Source organism: Vulpes vulpes, chromosome 11, assembly GCF_048418805.1.
Source record: "Vulpes vulpes isolate BD-2025 chromosome 11, VulVul3, whole genome shotgun sequence".
NCBI classification, from domain to species: domain Eukaryota; kingdom Metazoa; phylum Chordata; class Mammalia; order Carnivora; family Canidae; genus Vulpes; species Vulpes vulpes.
In genome coordinates this window covers 93,758,758-93,772,141 of record NC_132790.1, presented here as the reverse complement: position 1 = coordinate 93,772,141, position 13,384 = coordinate 93,758,758, and the positions used below count along the sequence as shown (strand labels likewise).

Below are 13,384 nucleotides of genomic sequence, written 5' to 3'. Positions count from 1 at the left end.
CAAATGTTGTCTGTGTGTGTGTTCATATGTGTATGAGAGAGTTTGGGGGTGGAAACTTGGCTTTTATTTAAAAAAAAAAAAGTCCTATGAAGTTGTTGATTTTCAAACAAAAGCTGTTCTTCCTTTCAAAGAGATTTCCTCTGCTTCACAGATACAGCCAGGTGAAACTACAGCCTGTTTCTAAAATAATACGTTTTTCTGTACTAAATTAGTATATACTTCAAATGTCTTATAAATATGTCAATGAGTTCTCAATAAAGCTGCAAAAAATGTGTTGCCATTTATCTGAATTGCAATAAATCTTTGAGGGCACATTGCACAATGTTGTGAATTAGAAACATAAACTGGGAAGGGGCTCCTGAATATATAAGCCAAGAAGGCATCAGTCTCAGGGTTTCTTTTCAAGGTGCATAAACTAAGTTGTCCTACAGTGTTCATAACCTTAGTGGCTTAACACGGCAAAATTTATTTCTCACGAAGGCAAAGCCCTCTGTGGGTTTGGGGGTGACAGTCTGGGACAACTATCCTCGTCGTGGCATCTCAGCAGGCTTGTGGCTTTTCCAGGAGTGCTGTGGCAGGCAGGGGAAGGGACAGAGTGGGAAACTGAGCACGGGCTTACGTTGGCTCAGCCAGAGAGTCCATACGTCCCTGCCACTCACACATATCATACACAACACTAGCCTCAATCCCATCTCCCAGCCATGGGCTGGGCCCAGGAAGGAAATAAGAACTGATATTGGGAAGTCCTAGATGAATATCTGGAAAAGAAGAGGAGAATGTATAAGCAAGTGGAGAAATCCTGAGCCCCAGAAAGGCATTTCTTTATTCTCAAAAATGATCACTGGACTTTTTACTGTGATACACTTCTGTCTGATAGAGCCTGTGACGAGATGAAAGAAAGAGCTCCTTGAGAGAAAACCGCCAGTACACACTCAGTGCTTCACAGCTTGGGGAGAAAAGGGAAGAAAGCTGTGACAGTGGTTGAAGGATACCAAAACTTTACACTTGAAAAAAAAATTTTTTTAAATCTGCTAAATAATATAGTGCCTACCAAAGAGAGTAGTGTGAGAGGAGGAACAGCATTATTCATTTAGTTAGTGTGGATTAATGGCTACTATCATGTCTCCTGAGCAGAAGGATTTACTAAAACAACCTCTTAGTTTCATTTTGTGCTAACAACTCTACCAACTACCTTAATTAATTGCCCAAAAACTGTTAATAACCATGTCATCATAGACCATCATGTAAATGAGCTTTAAAAAGTAAAATCTGAAGAGCAATCTTGCCATTCATTTATCTGAACTAATTATAATGTAGGAATAATTCTCACAGCAGGTGAAAACTGAGAAAAAGCATGCTTTTGCAGGAAAGCAAAACATTTTAGATTTGACATCAAAATTTTGGAAGAAACAAAGAGCTTTCTTTTTCGCAAGGCAGACTATTTTAAGTTTGTTATTTTTGTTACATTCATATTTTTAATGAAGTATTTGTAAAAAAATCAAGAAGACATGGTGCTATTTCAATAGCACATATACTAAAATTGGAATAATAAAGAGAAGATTATTTGGCCCCTGTACAAGGATAACATGCAAATTTGTGAAGCATTCAGTATTAAAAAAATATGGAAGATTGTGTTCAGCTTTCCTTTTAATGCTGATGACACAGAGTGTCATATCCTCATTTTATTTTCATGAAGAAACTATTTGCAGAACCAACAAGGTAGAGAAGGGGCTACACTTGAGAATCAATGGGTATTCATAACTTGACTGGTTGTTTTGTTTTGGTGACAGTATAATTTATGGCTATAAAATGTAGACTATATCCTGCCGGTGTGTTATTCCAGTGGCAAAGTGGTAAATAATCATGTACTTGACAAAATGGAGCTAGAGGCCATGAGGAGATACACCAGCCCAGTGAACCCGGCTGTCTTCCCCCATCTGACTGTGCTGCTCTTGGCCATTGGCATGTTCTTCACCTCCTGGCTCTACGTTTATGAGGTTACTCCCCCAAGTGCACTCGGGATAGTCTATAAAGAGCTCCTCATCCCTTTGGTGGCCTCGCTCTTCCTGGGCTTTGTAGTCCTCTTTTTGCTGCTCTGAGTTAGCATCTTCATCTGAGCTCTCAAGGGTTCCATCCAGGCAGCTTCAATGAATCCCTGCTTTAGTAAATTAATTTTTTTTACTATTGTTGGAAATGTCCTACCTGCTTGCTGCTCACAATAAAGGCAGGTATGTGACCTTAAAAAAATGTAGAATATATTATTTCTTAGGAAGGCCCCTGGTGCAGTGAAAAACATTGGATAGACATCACATCCTGATACGTGCTTTTTAGCAGTGTGAGTTTGGGTTTACTACTTTTTACCTCACGGAGCCACAGGATACAGAATTGGGGTGAAGACAAGCTATTATGGTATGTAATATATTGATGTATGATTAAGTATTTATTGTAGCTGCATTTTTGCTTCTTTTTCACCTTTTAAGTTTGGTTGTTCACATTTTCTTGAATTTCATTACCTCTCCTTTTGAGGAAGAATCCTGTTACTTATAAACTAATTTATCCTGTGATGCTAAAAGGGGTTCAAAAAGATTCCAAAGGGGAAAATAATTGGAAACTTTTAAGAACAGTCTCAGGTAGAAGGAACCTTAAAACTCCGAAGCAGATGGTAGTTTTAAAGTCTGCATCTAGTGAAAGAAATTGTTTAAACTTTTAGTTTTTCAAAACGTGTGAGAAAAGTTGCAGCATCAGCATAGGTGGGGAACAAAAGCTATAAGCCCTGATAATTTAGTTATCTATGAAAGTATACATAAAATAAACTCATTAAGGTTACTTAAAAGAGAAAGAATCTCATGAACTTCATTACATTGCCCATTCCAACCTGGAATAGATAGAGCAGCAGAAGAGCACAAGGAATCTATTTTTAATAAAATATCAATGGAGATTTTACTATTATATGCTTCTGTAGGATTTTGCCTTCACTTTGATTTCAATAAATGAAGTTTGGAGGTGGCATGTAGACTTGCTGATAACTTCATCTGGCTCATCTTCATGTTCCATAAAATGTTAATATCTTTTGTTAAGAAAAATCATCCAAAACTTGTAAATAAATCAGAGGATGACTGACTTTTCAATGTCATTGTTTAACAGACACATCTGAGAATTAATTTAATTTTAAAGGAGGATACACCAGTATTGACTTAACTATTTGTTACTGAATCATTTTTTACTATTTTCCATTTCTGTGTTAACTTGCGTGTTTTAGCTAGTAGAAAAGATGATGCCAAATGTTATGGTTTTATTTCTCTATGGAATAGTACACAGTTTTGTATCTTAATACAAACCCATTATATTAGTAGCAAATCCATTTCAGCATTCCTTTGACTGACAGTTATTTTTAAAAATCATCCTGACCCTTGTTAAAGAAGAGTAAGGAAGATTTTATTCAGGGGACTAGTGCAATGGCATTTTGCAGTAGGAGAGATAGAGATTGGGCTCAATTCTAAATACAAGGAAAAATTTACAGCCAAAGAGCAAGGTGGGAGCATCGGTGGATAGAAAATTACTGATGAGGTATCAAACTAGGGCATCAGTCTCCTAAAGACAGGCTAGAAATATCAGATAACAGGGGGGGGGGTAGGGAGATAAGGAATTTGATCAGATTTTGTGGGTGATGAAATATTGAGGGTGGCAAATTCTTCTAAAATGACTTAGCAAAATTCTTGCTACAATGGTGATGCAGGCCCCACAAGGAAGTACACTAAAGCCCAAGGTCAAGGCTTCCAGGTCTTAGAGGAGTTTGATGAGAATTGGATCAAAGAGAGCATGTCTTTGTCATTATGTGTTTCTGTATGTAAACATCTCCTCTGAACTAGGCTCTCTATCTTACTGGTTCCTTCATTAATTAATTAATTAATTAATTAAATCTTTAATATGTGTTCATTTTTATATTTATATGAGTCATGTTTTGAATTTTTTTGAAAATTGTACTTTAATCCTTCAATCATGAGCTCATTTTTATGTAAAGGTTTTTGAAAAACAACTTTCAAAGTTGGGGAGGAGATAATGTCCCTTCACAGTAGTCTGACCTAACTCTATGCTATTAATCAGTTTTTTAACTAATTAGCCAATTATTGCACACATATAGTAAGAATATCAGCATCTTCAATAAGAGTATGTTCAATTGGGCAGTAACATATTGAATGTTTCTCTCAAGAGCATTGCATTGTCATTAGGCATAATTTGGGAAAATGAAATAGGAATAGAGATGAGATAAAAATAAGGAGACCAAATATTATTTTATATATCCACTGCTTTATATGCTACTCTTTTTCTTCCTTTCATGTATTAGTTTGGGTCCAAACAAAAAAAATGGATAGTTGGAGGAGAATAAGTTATAAAGGGACCTCTTACGAAAGAGTGAGAATGATATCAGGAAACCACACCTGCTAGTGTAGCTTGTAACCGTAGGTGTTACTTACAGAGAAGGCACCCGGGAGGTGCTGTGACCCACCCATATGGGTGCTTCCAGTTGGCTAAATCTAACTAGAATCCAGAAGATAAAGTTGTAAATTGATATAATCCATATTCTTTAGCCTCCTGGGGCACAGAGTAGGGTGGAGATGGGTAAAAAAAAAATGGACCTACAAGATAATATGAAAGAGCTGGTAAATATTCAACAGGGACGCTAGTTGCTAACATATAGGACAGGAGAGACCAAGACTGGAAGACTTTTCTGGCAGGGATCAGAGGTTTATGCAATCCACAGTTTCATGCCAGGGAACATGTAGTATTGAGTGAGAGCACCATCTGTCCAGATAGGGAATTAGATCTGGAGAGTAGTAGTCAGTGAAGTCCAGGGACATGCAGATCGGTTCTGCAAACACAGGTAGTTGAACGGAATTAACATTCTGGAAACAACTAACTTGGTGACAGTGAGACAGTCCCTTTAACTTGCTTAGTTTTACATTTTTCATGTGTAACGATGGAATGAATGCTGGATCTTCATATAATTTTTAAATGGGAGAATAAAAATAGGAACAAACTTTTTATCAGTTTTTATATTGTCTTACTTCTAAGTATTGTTTTTCAGAAGAACAGCTAAAACAGCATCTTTTGTGTCCTCATATTATTATTTATCAATGAATTCTCCCCGAAGGAGGCAATCAACACCAGATTGTTAGGGTCACTTTAATCAGAGCTGTAATGGTTTACTCTACTCTATGAAGTTGATATTTACTCTATATATAATGAGGAAGCAAGAAGTGATAAAATGGTCAACTGCAAGAATTAAGTATTTATATCCAAATGGAGGGGAAAATCTTTATTTTAATTAGATACTCCTCTCGAGTATAAAGAAAAAAGGTAAGTTAGTGTCTCTATTACAAGAGAGCAACTCAAGGTTAAGTAATTTGAATGTGTACTAGTTGACCCAAAGACAGAATGAGGGAATTGGTATTTAACCTAAGGTTGTGTGCATTTCCAGCCTTGGGGACTGGAAGGCCCTCTCTGAATTTCACTGTGGAGATCGGTATGTACAGCTTGATTGTCCCTGTCAAGTGTGTGCTTGGCTTGCTCTCCAGCTTGCATGTCTCTGCTGATTACTGGCAGCTTGAAATTGTCCTGAAAGAGAACGAGTGCTCTTGATTAATCCCCGTGCACAGTATCAACATATTATTGATTCATTATCAGCACATCGCGTTTCATTTCTCCGCAACAGGGATGGTCTGAAGGCAAACGTGACTTCAAAACAGATGCAACCCAATGAACATCCAAGTTGGGTACCTAGCTTCTTTTTCTGGGCAAAGTCCTTCCATTACATAAAATGCTGAAAATATGCCTCTTCTCTGGAGAAGAACTGTAGAATTTAACAGCTCCAGTTTAACAACTATAAAGCAATCTGGTTTATTTTATTATTTATGTGTTTGGTTATAAAAACAGTAGATAAACAAGTTCTCTTAGCTGGAGTGCATTAGATAGTACACACTGTATTCACAGCTTTCATTTATATCCCTGTTAAATACAAAGCTATAAAGAGACAAGTTAACATTGATTTATTCATTAATCATTTATTTATTCAGTAGTTCACTTACTAAGACCTACTGTATTACTATATTGATGCTAGGCACCAGCAGTACAAAGGCATGGTTAGATTCAGAGTTTAAGGGAGAAAAAGAGGTAGATACATGAAAAAATACATATATAAAGTATTATTTATATATTACATTTAATATCCATTTGGAAAGATATATGTTTATATATATAAATTATATATTACATATAATATATAAATACACAATAACATAGTATATTATTATAATCATATGTATATTATGTATAATTGTATGTATATTATATATTATACATATTATAGACATATTTGTATATTATATATGTAATATATATGAATTATACATAATATATTAAATGTAATAAATTACATATATATTATATGTAATATATAAATTATACATAACATATAAATATAATTTTATACAAAAACATTAAACATATATGTATATATTTAGTAATAGAAATATATACAAGGTAATGAAGAGTTAATGGATTCTTACAGCAGGATTTCAGAGAAAATTGTGACCGTGCCAGGGTTTGGGAAATAAAAAGTTCTCCTGGAAGACAAGGATAAGAAGAGAACTTGGAACAGAGGAAACAGTCTGTGAAAGAGAACTACAGATTTTCTTTAGGGTGCGCTTGGTAGTTGAGTGTGTCTGAAGCATGCATTTCAAGGTGGAAGTGATGAGATATTAAGCCACAGAGGTAGATAAGGGACTGATGTTTGAGGGGCTGTCTTTTATACAAGGCAGACTGGCCTTTAGTAGGTGACAGGGTTGTGAACACTGGCATTGGATCTGCATGTTCCAAGATCACTCTGATACACTTGAGGGTTACATAGTTGGAATTCCGGATCTTGGTCACAGGCTATTAAAACAGGACAGTTGAGGAAGTGGCAATGGTGATGAAGCCAGAGAGTCCATATGTATTTTAGAGATATAATCAGAGGGATTTAGCTCAAATTGGATGTTGGGAATAAAGAGCTGTCGAAGATGCCTCACGGGATTCCGTCTCATTCCTACCTCACTGAGGTAGGGAAAAGCAATAGAAAAGTAGAATTGTGTTGGTAGGAAGCAGGATGGTGTGGCAGGTAGTGGCAGAATAGTAATAATTGGTGGTATTTTCACCTGGTTGACTTTAAGGGCTGAGTGTCCAGTAGACAATGGGATCTTTAAGTCTGACACTCGTGCATAGGAAGGCAGCTAGGTAATGGAAGAACCACTGGGCAGAAATAATAATAGTGCATATTACTATCAGCTAAGTCATAATGGCTGTGTCTCCAAGACCATGGCCAAAATAGTGCAGGCAAAGATAGAAGATTATCCTTTGCAATTCCACAGGTTAACTGTGTCCTTAGATATTGCTTCTTTTTATTAAGTTGTATTGATCATAACTTCATTAAAAAATAATCGTATGTATATTATGTATATCTAGATATACATATAAATATCTATTCACTGAAAATGAGGCTCTTGCTAATGTACTTACTATTCCTACTTAAAAAAATTCTTTTTTAAAGAATTTTAGGCTTTCATTGAAGGGGCAAAATTGGTACAGAGAATTTTTTGTGTCCCCTTCAACCAACTTCCCCCAATGATGTCATCTTGAAGAATAATAGAATTATTGAAATAAGGAAATTTATATTACTACATTACATTATTAACCAAACTATAGACAATATTCACATTTCACCAATTTTTATATGCATTCATTTGTCTGATGCTGTTATTGTTGTTTTGGTGTATAGTCCTATGAAATTTAACACATGTATAGATTCATGTAACCACTACCATAGAATACAGAAGTGTTTCATCACCACCAAAAGTCTCTCCTATCAGTTTAGAGTCACTCCTTTCCCTACTCCATTCCCTAATAAGCAGTAATTTTTTTATCTGTCTCTGTAGTTTTGTCTTTTTGAGAATGGCATAAAAATGGAATCAGTATGTAATCTTTTGAAAATGACTTCCTTTACTCAGCCTAATACCTTTGGGTTTCACTCAAGTTGTTATGGGTATTAGTGGCCAATCTTTTAAATTAAAAGTTACACTCACTTGCAAAGCCTGTCTCTGGCCTGCAATTACTTTGGGGTTTAGGACACTCTTATTAGCCATGATTAATAAATGGTAATGTTTCACTTATCTAACATGGAGATTTGACCATATATATTCACACGCAAAGATCCGGGGCAGGGGGGTCACCCCATGGAGGTAGCCTTAGTGACACTAGCTGAAGGCCTCACCTGAATCACTCAGAAGCCAAAATAGGAAGTGGGTCACCCGGAATGTAGATACCTCCAAGGTGATGACAGATCAGATCCTGAGTTTCCCATGGCTACAGGAAGCAAGGGAAACCTCTGGCTAAAGCCCACCCAAATGGTGAGATCTGAGTTGCTGATCCTGCCAAGGAAGCATAAACCTGTAATAGAGACTGAGACTGGAGCATCTCTGGTGCCCCCACAGATTCTGGTCTTCCCTGGGAAACTGGCAAGAGCCTAGGAATAGTTCCTGTGGTTAGCCTGCAGCAGACAATTTCCTCTGCAAGTAAGTATAAATAAACACTCAGTCTTGCAACTGTGCAGCAAATGCTTCAGCAGCTACTAGAAGTACCATTTGAGGTTTCTGGCAGCCAAGCCATGTGGCCTTCATACTAAATGCAGGAGAGCAAGCTCCCATAGGGAGGGAGGCCCGATGTTCCAAGTGTAGGGCTGCCTATTAGCTGAATGTCTGCACTTCCATTTTTGCTAGCTTTTGAAACATTTAAAGTCAGGCTTGAAAACTTCTGCTTAGGATTAGTCATCGAAAACATGGTATTGATCCAGTTATGGCACAGAATGACCAAAAGAATAGTGAACAGTTAGAGTTTCACAAAAGCATGCCAAGCTATTGATGGAGAACATTAGAAATGGTGGCTCCTGAAATAAGTGAGTGGAGGTAAGGCTCCATAAGAACTGTTATTACCTCTTATTTTCTAAAACAAGAAAATTAAACTATTAAAACAAATAGTAAGTATTGGGCTTTGCAAGTGAAAGTTGACATTAACACTAGAACTGCCTGATGGGGAACACCAAACATCTACAACCTTGTCATCTGAGGAGTGTAGGATAAAACACATCTTCACACACCAACAGCCTTGAGAGCAAAGAAACCTACTCTGGAATTTGCATTTTGTTAGCTGTTCACTGGGGGTTACAAAGGAATTATTTTCATTTATCACCATTTTATACCTACCGTCACCCAAGTGCAAAGACTGAACTCAATAAATATTTGTGGAATAGAATGAAAAAGGCTTCTGGATTTCCCAAGACAAGATCAGATGGCCCCACAGGCATGTGTTTCAGCTTCAGAGCAGTGAATACATTCCACTGTAATGGCCTTTAATTTTTTTTTTTTTTTACATTTGTGCATATCTCTCTAATACCTGGCTTAATAGATAATAGTATCTCGGTTTTATGTGGTTGAGGGATCTAAAGAAAAAAGAGATGTTAGAAGGAGAATTTCATAGTCCTTTCAGATAATTGTGGACATTCTCTGATATTCAGAAAATTGGACAGGCAGTAGTTTCAGTTTCAAGTCAGTTGCAATGGGGGATCTAAGATCATATCAAGGAGTCTATTGTTTTTTTATGCACACACACACACACACTCACATCTATATCTAGCCATTGGTTTATCTTGTCCTTTGAATGACTCTTTTATCCATGCATGATTTTGTGACAACTTGCATAGGTCATTTGGAAAATAGCAGTTCATGGGTCAAGTAATGTCCTCTTTACCTGTCTATTTCACTAGAATGCAGGCAACTTGAAGGCAAGGACTGTAGTGTGTTCATTGATAGATTCCCTGTGTCGACCACAGTGCTGACACATGATAGTCTTTAAATATTTGTTGAATTGATTAATGTATGAATGGAGGATGCATGATATTTCCACTGAAATACTCTCCAGATTCTTCCTTGCATGTGACACTCTTTCAAAAGAAAATGGCTCATTTATTTAATACACTTATTTGTTAATATACACTTAGTTTAATTCTCCTGGTTCTATGATTTATTAACTTTCTGATCCTTGGCAAGTGATTAATGTCTCCTAGCCTCAGGTTCCTTATTTTAATGGGGCTAACAATCCAAGTTCTGCAAACAAGTTTCTGGGAGGACAAATTAGATCATGAAATTGAAAAGAATGTGTGTATTTTGTTTGAGACATATATGGGGCCCTTTATTTACACTTCATCCCAAGTCTCTAATTTGTACTTCATTTTCCTGCTTTGATGAAATTGATGCTTAGCTGAAATAAAAATATTGTTTTTTAACCATTTTCCTACGGCCCAACACCACAAAATAGCTTCCCTTTCTAATTAGATCATATTATCACTCATAAACTGAGGATATACGTAAATCAATCTTCAAAGGCATTGAAATTCTCACATTTATTCAAAACTTTGGAGTTCATTTCATGTATCAATCCCTGGGTTATAAGAACAGATAAGCTTTTTATGCTAAGGAGAGAGAGTTGGTTTCCTGAGAGAACCTATTTGTACACTTGCAGGAGATGACCTAACATTCAGAATTTACATTCATTCAACATATTTGACAAGAACAATATTTTGAAACAATTGACATCTGCTAGATAAAGATATGAGCATTTTGTTCTTGAGCTCTTACTACGTACTTAGTTGTCTATCAAGACTAAAAAAGCAGAGACAAAAGCACACAGACCCAGAACTTAAGGTCCAATTTAGGGCCATGCATGTGGCCCATGCTCCCCAACAGAAGTGAGATATAAATTCTATGAGAATTCATGAAAGAAGAGTTTATTTCCCAGAATTTCTGCAATGTGGTAATATACTTTAATGATGAAGGAAATTATTTAAAAGGGCAAAAGAAAGAAAGTCGTTGGGGGTCAGGTTGCCTGTGAGCACAAGGAGTCTGGCCTCTATTGTATGTGTGATGTAGATTCACCAAAAATACTGGTCTGTGAAAGGACATGATGAAAACAGCATTTTAGTAAGATTAATCTGGCAATAAAGTCCTCAGCTAATGTGAGCTGGAGCCAATGGATCTGTCACAAGTGATCCATCTAGGCCACTATTATAATACTAAGATAAGATCTTGATCTAGATTAAGAGCAGTCAAAAGTAAAGATGACTACATAGCTTATAAGGAAGCATCTGTTGCCAGTTCTGAGAGAATTAGTGGAATGCTTTGAACTTGTAAAAAAGTGGGTTACACGTTTTCCTATTTATGATATTTCAAAGTGTGTTGAAAGTTATTTTTTTAAAGTGTGCATGTGTATGTGCTTCTACCAAGAATGAACTTTAGGTTTTATTTCTAGTCTCATGGATTCTTCAAGTCCTTACTTACATCAATGTCTCAAATATGTATGCTGAAGTCATTTGACACTCTTAACGCTGTGTAGATGCTGCCTATGAACAGATGGGGTTCACCCTTCAGGTTTCAATGTTGACTTGTGTTAAAACCTAGCCTTCTAGAGTAACTGAACATGCCAGTTATTCGATCTGAATACCTATATCAAAATTAACCATACAGAAGGAATGCTGCAATTTATTGGGGATGTTACAAAAACTTAATCAGTAGACTCAGCTCATACTCTTGCTTTTGTAGAGTCGTTTTTATTTTATAATATGTGATAATCAAGGGAAAGTTGATAAATGGTGACAGAAAGAAGAGAGCATTGCTTTTGTTGGTGATGTTGTTACAAATTCAAACATATATCATCATCTGTCTTGAGGTTCTTATTCTTAATAAAGCAAATATAACCTAGTTATCTGTAGTAGGACATACGTACAACCAGTGAGCATAGCACACTTATTTTGGAAAATAATAGCTTGCTTGTGATGACCTGACCTGGTAAAAATAAATCTCTCTTGCTCTTGGGTGTCCAGACCACAAATCCATTCAAAACAGCATGACCATGAAAGATTACAAAAGAATTATTCTTCCTGATGGTTTATACATAGAAAAAAAAACAGTAGAAGAAGTTATCTTGAAACTTGGGGCATGGATATTGAATTAGTTCTAATGGGATCAAAGATAGAAATACATAAACCAGTGATACTGTGAAGAAACCTAGGGGTATTCGACTAGCCATCAGCAAAGGTACAAGAAATTTTAGTTGAAGGTAAGTTATTAAAATCAGAGATTCTGAAATGCGAGAAATTATAAAGCAATGAAAACTCATCCTGCATTTTGATGAGATCTGTAGTATGTGGGCTCATATGTAAAATTACAGTTAGTAGGATGACCTGCTTGTACGAACTTGCCTAGAACTTCCGCAGTTTAGCACTAAAGTCTCCACATCCTGAGAAACCCTTACTAGTCAGCCTAAATCTTAGAATGCTCTATTGAGTAACACGAGCATGGGTGGGTCTCTTTCCTCCTTCACTTCACCTTTTTGCATTTTTCTCCCCTTCATGGAATTCACCTGCACGTCAGCACCATCATGGTCATCATTGATGCCTCTGGCTGAAAATGGCTTCTGATGGTCAAAAGCCTTCCAAGCAACAGCAACAAGAGGGAATTTTTGCACAGACTTTCACATACATGGTACCTTCCAAGTTTGATGGGCCTCATACATGTTCATGTAAAAATCCCTTATCACTATTATAAACCATTAAACTAATAACCTCATCCAGTTGTGTTTAGTCTGACATTTAACAGCAGATTGTATTTGTAGCCTTGAGAGGTGAGGTGAGAGGAAAATTTATTTGCCTAATATTTATTTTATTTCAAAACTAACGACCTCGATATACAATTTCATATTTTAAAATCTATGTTGAAGGGTCTTCAGATGTGCTAGAAGTACTAAAATAGATACAATCTGGTAGGTTGTCAGGAAAGCAAACAAAAAAACTGCTAGGTCAGGAGCACAGCTGTTTGTGGAGGGCATTAAATATTTTTACAGTCTTTCCCATAGGCCAATATGCTTTTATGCATTGATTTATATTTTAATAATGACAGACTCCACTGGCATGAGCATTTCAGTTCCTCAGAAATTAGATAAAATCATAATTTAGACCCAGGATAAAAGGTGGAGGGAATTAGCATTTTGCAGCATTAATTAGCTTACTTGCCCTCGCTTATTTCTGATCAGATGGAGGATGCTTAGTGCAGCCACAAACACGGCTATGAGTATCCTTCAATTGTACGATATGACATTGATGTTTCTAATGCATGTAAATTCAATAGCTTCGCCTTGATTTTAAAAGTATGGCTTTAAAAACAGTGGTTCGTTTTAGATCACTAGGGTAAGCAATGAACAAAGGAAGCGAATGGATGTAAAATAGAACAGTGGAAGGACTCCT

At 36.4% G+C, this 13,384-nt stretch overlaps 1 non-coding gene and 1 pseudogene across 1 annotated transcript; both read left to right on the top strand.

The window, feature by feature from the left end:
- The first annotated feature begins 1,511 nt into the window (after positions 1-1,511).
- LOC112932832 (U6 spliceosomal RNA) lies at positions 1,512-1,616 on the top strand. The gene has a single exon (XR_003237566.2). It is a non-coding gene; the product is annotated as a U6 spliceosomal RNA (small nuclear RNA).
- Positions 1,617-1,877: 261 nt separating this feature from the next.
- Positions 1,878-2,099, top strand: LOC112932760 (dolichyl-diphosphooligosaccharide--protein glycosyltransferase subunit TMEM258 pseudogene; annotated as a pseudogene).
- The last annotated feature ends 11,285 nt before the right edge of the window (positions 2,100-13,384 follow it).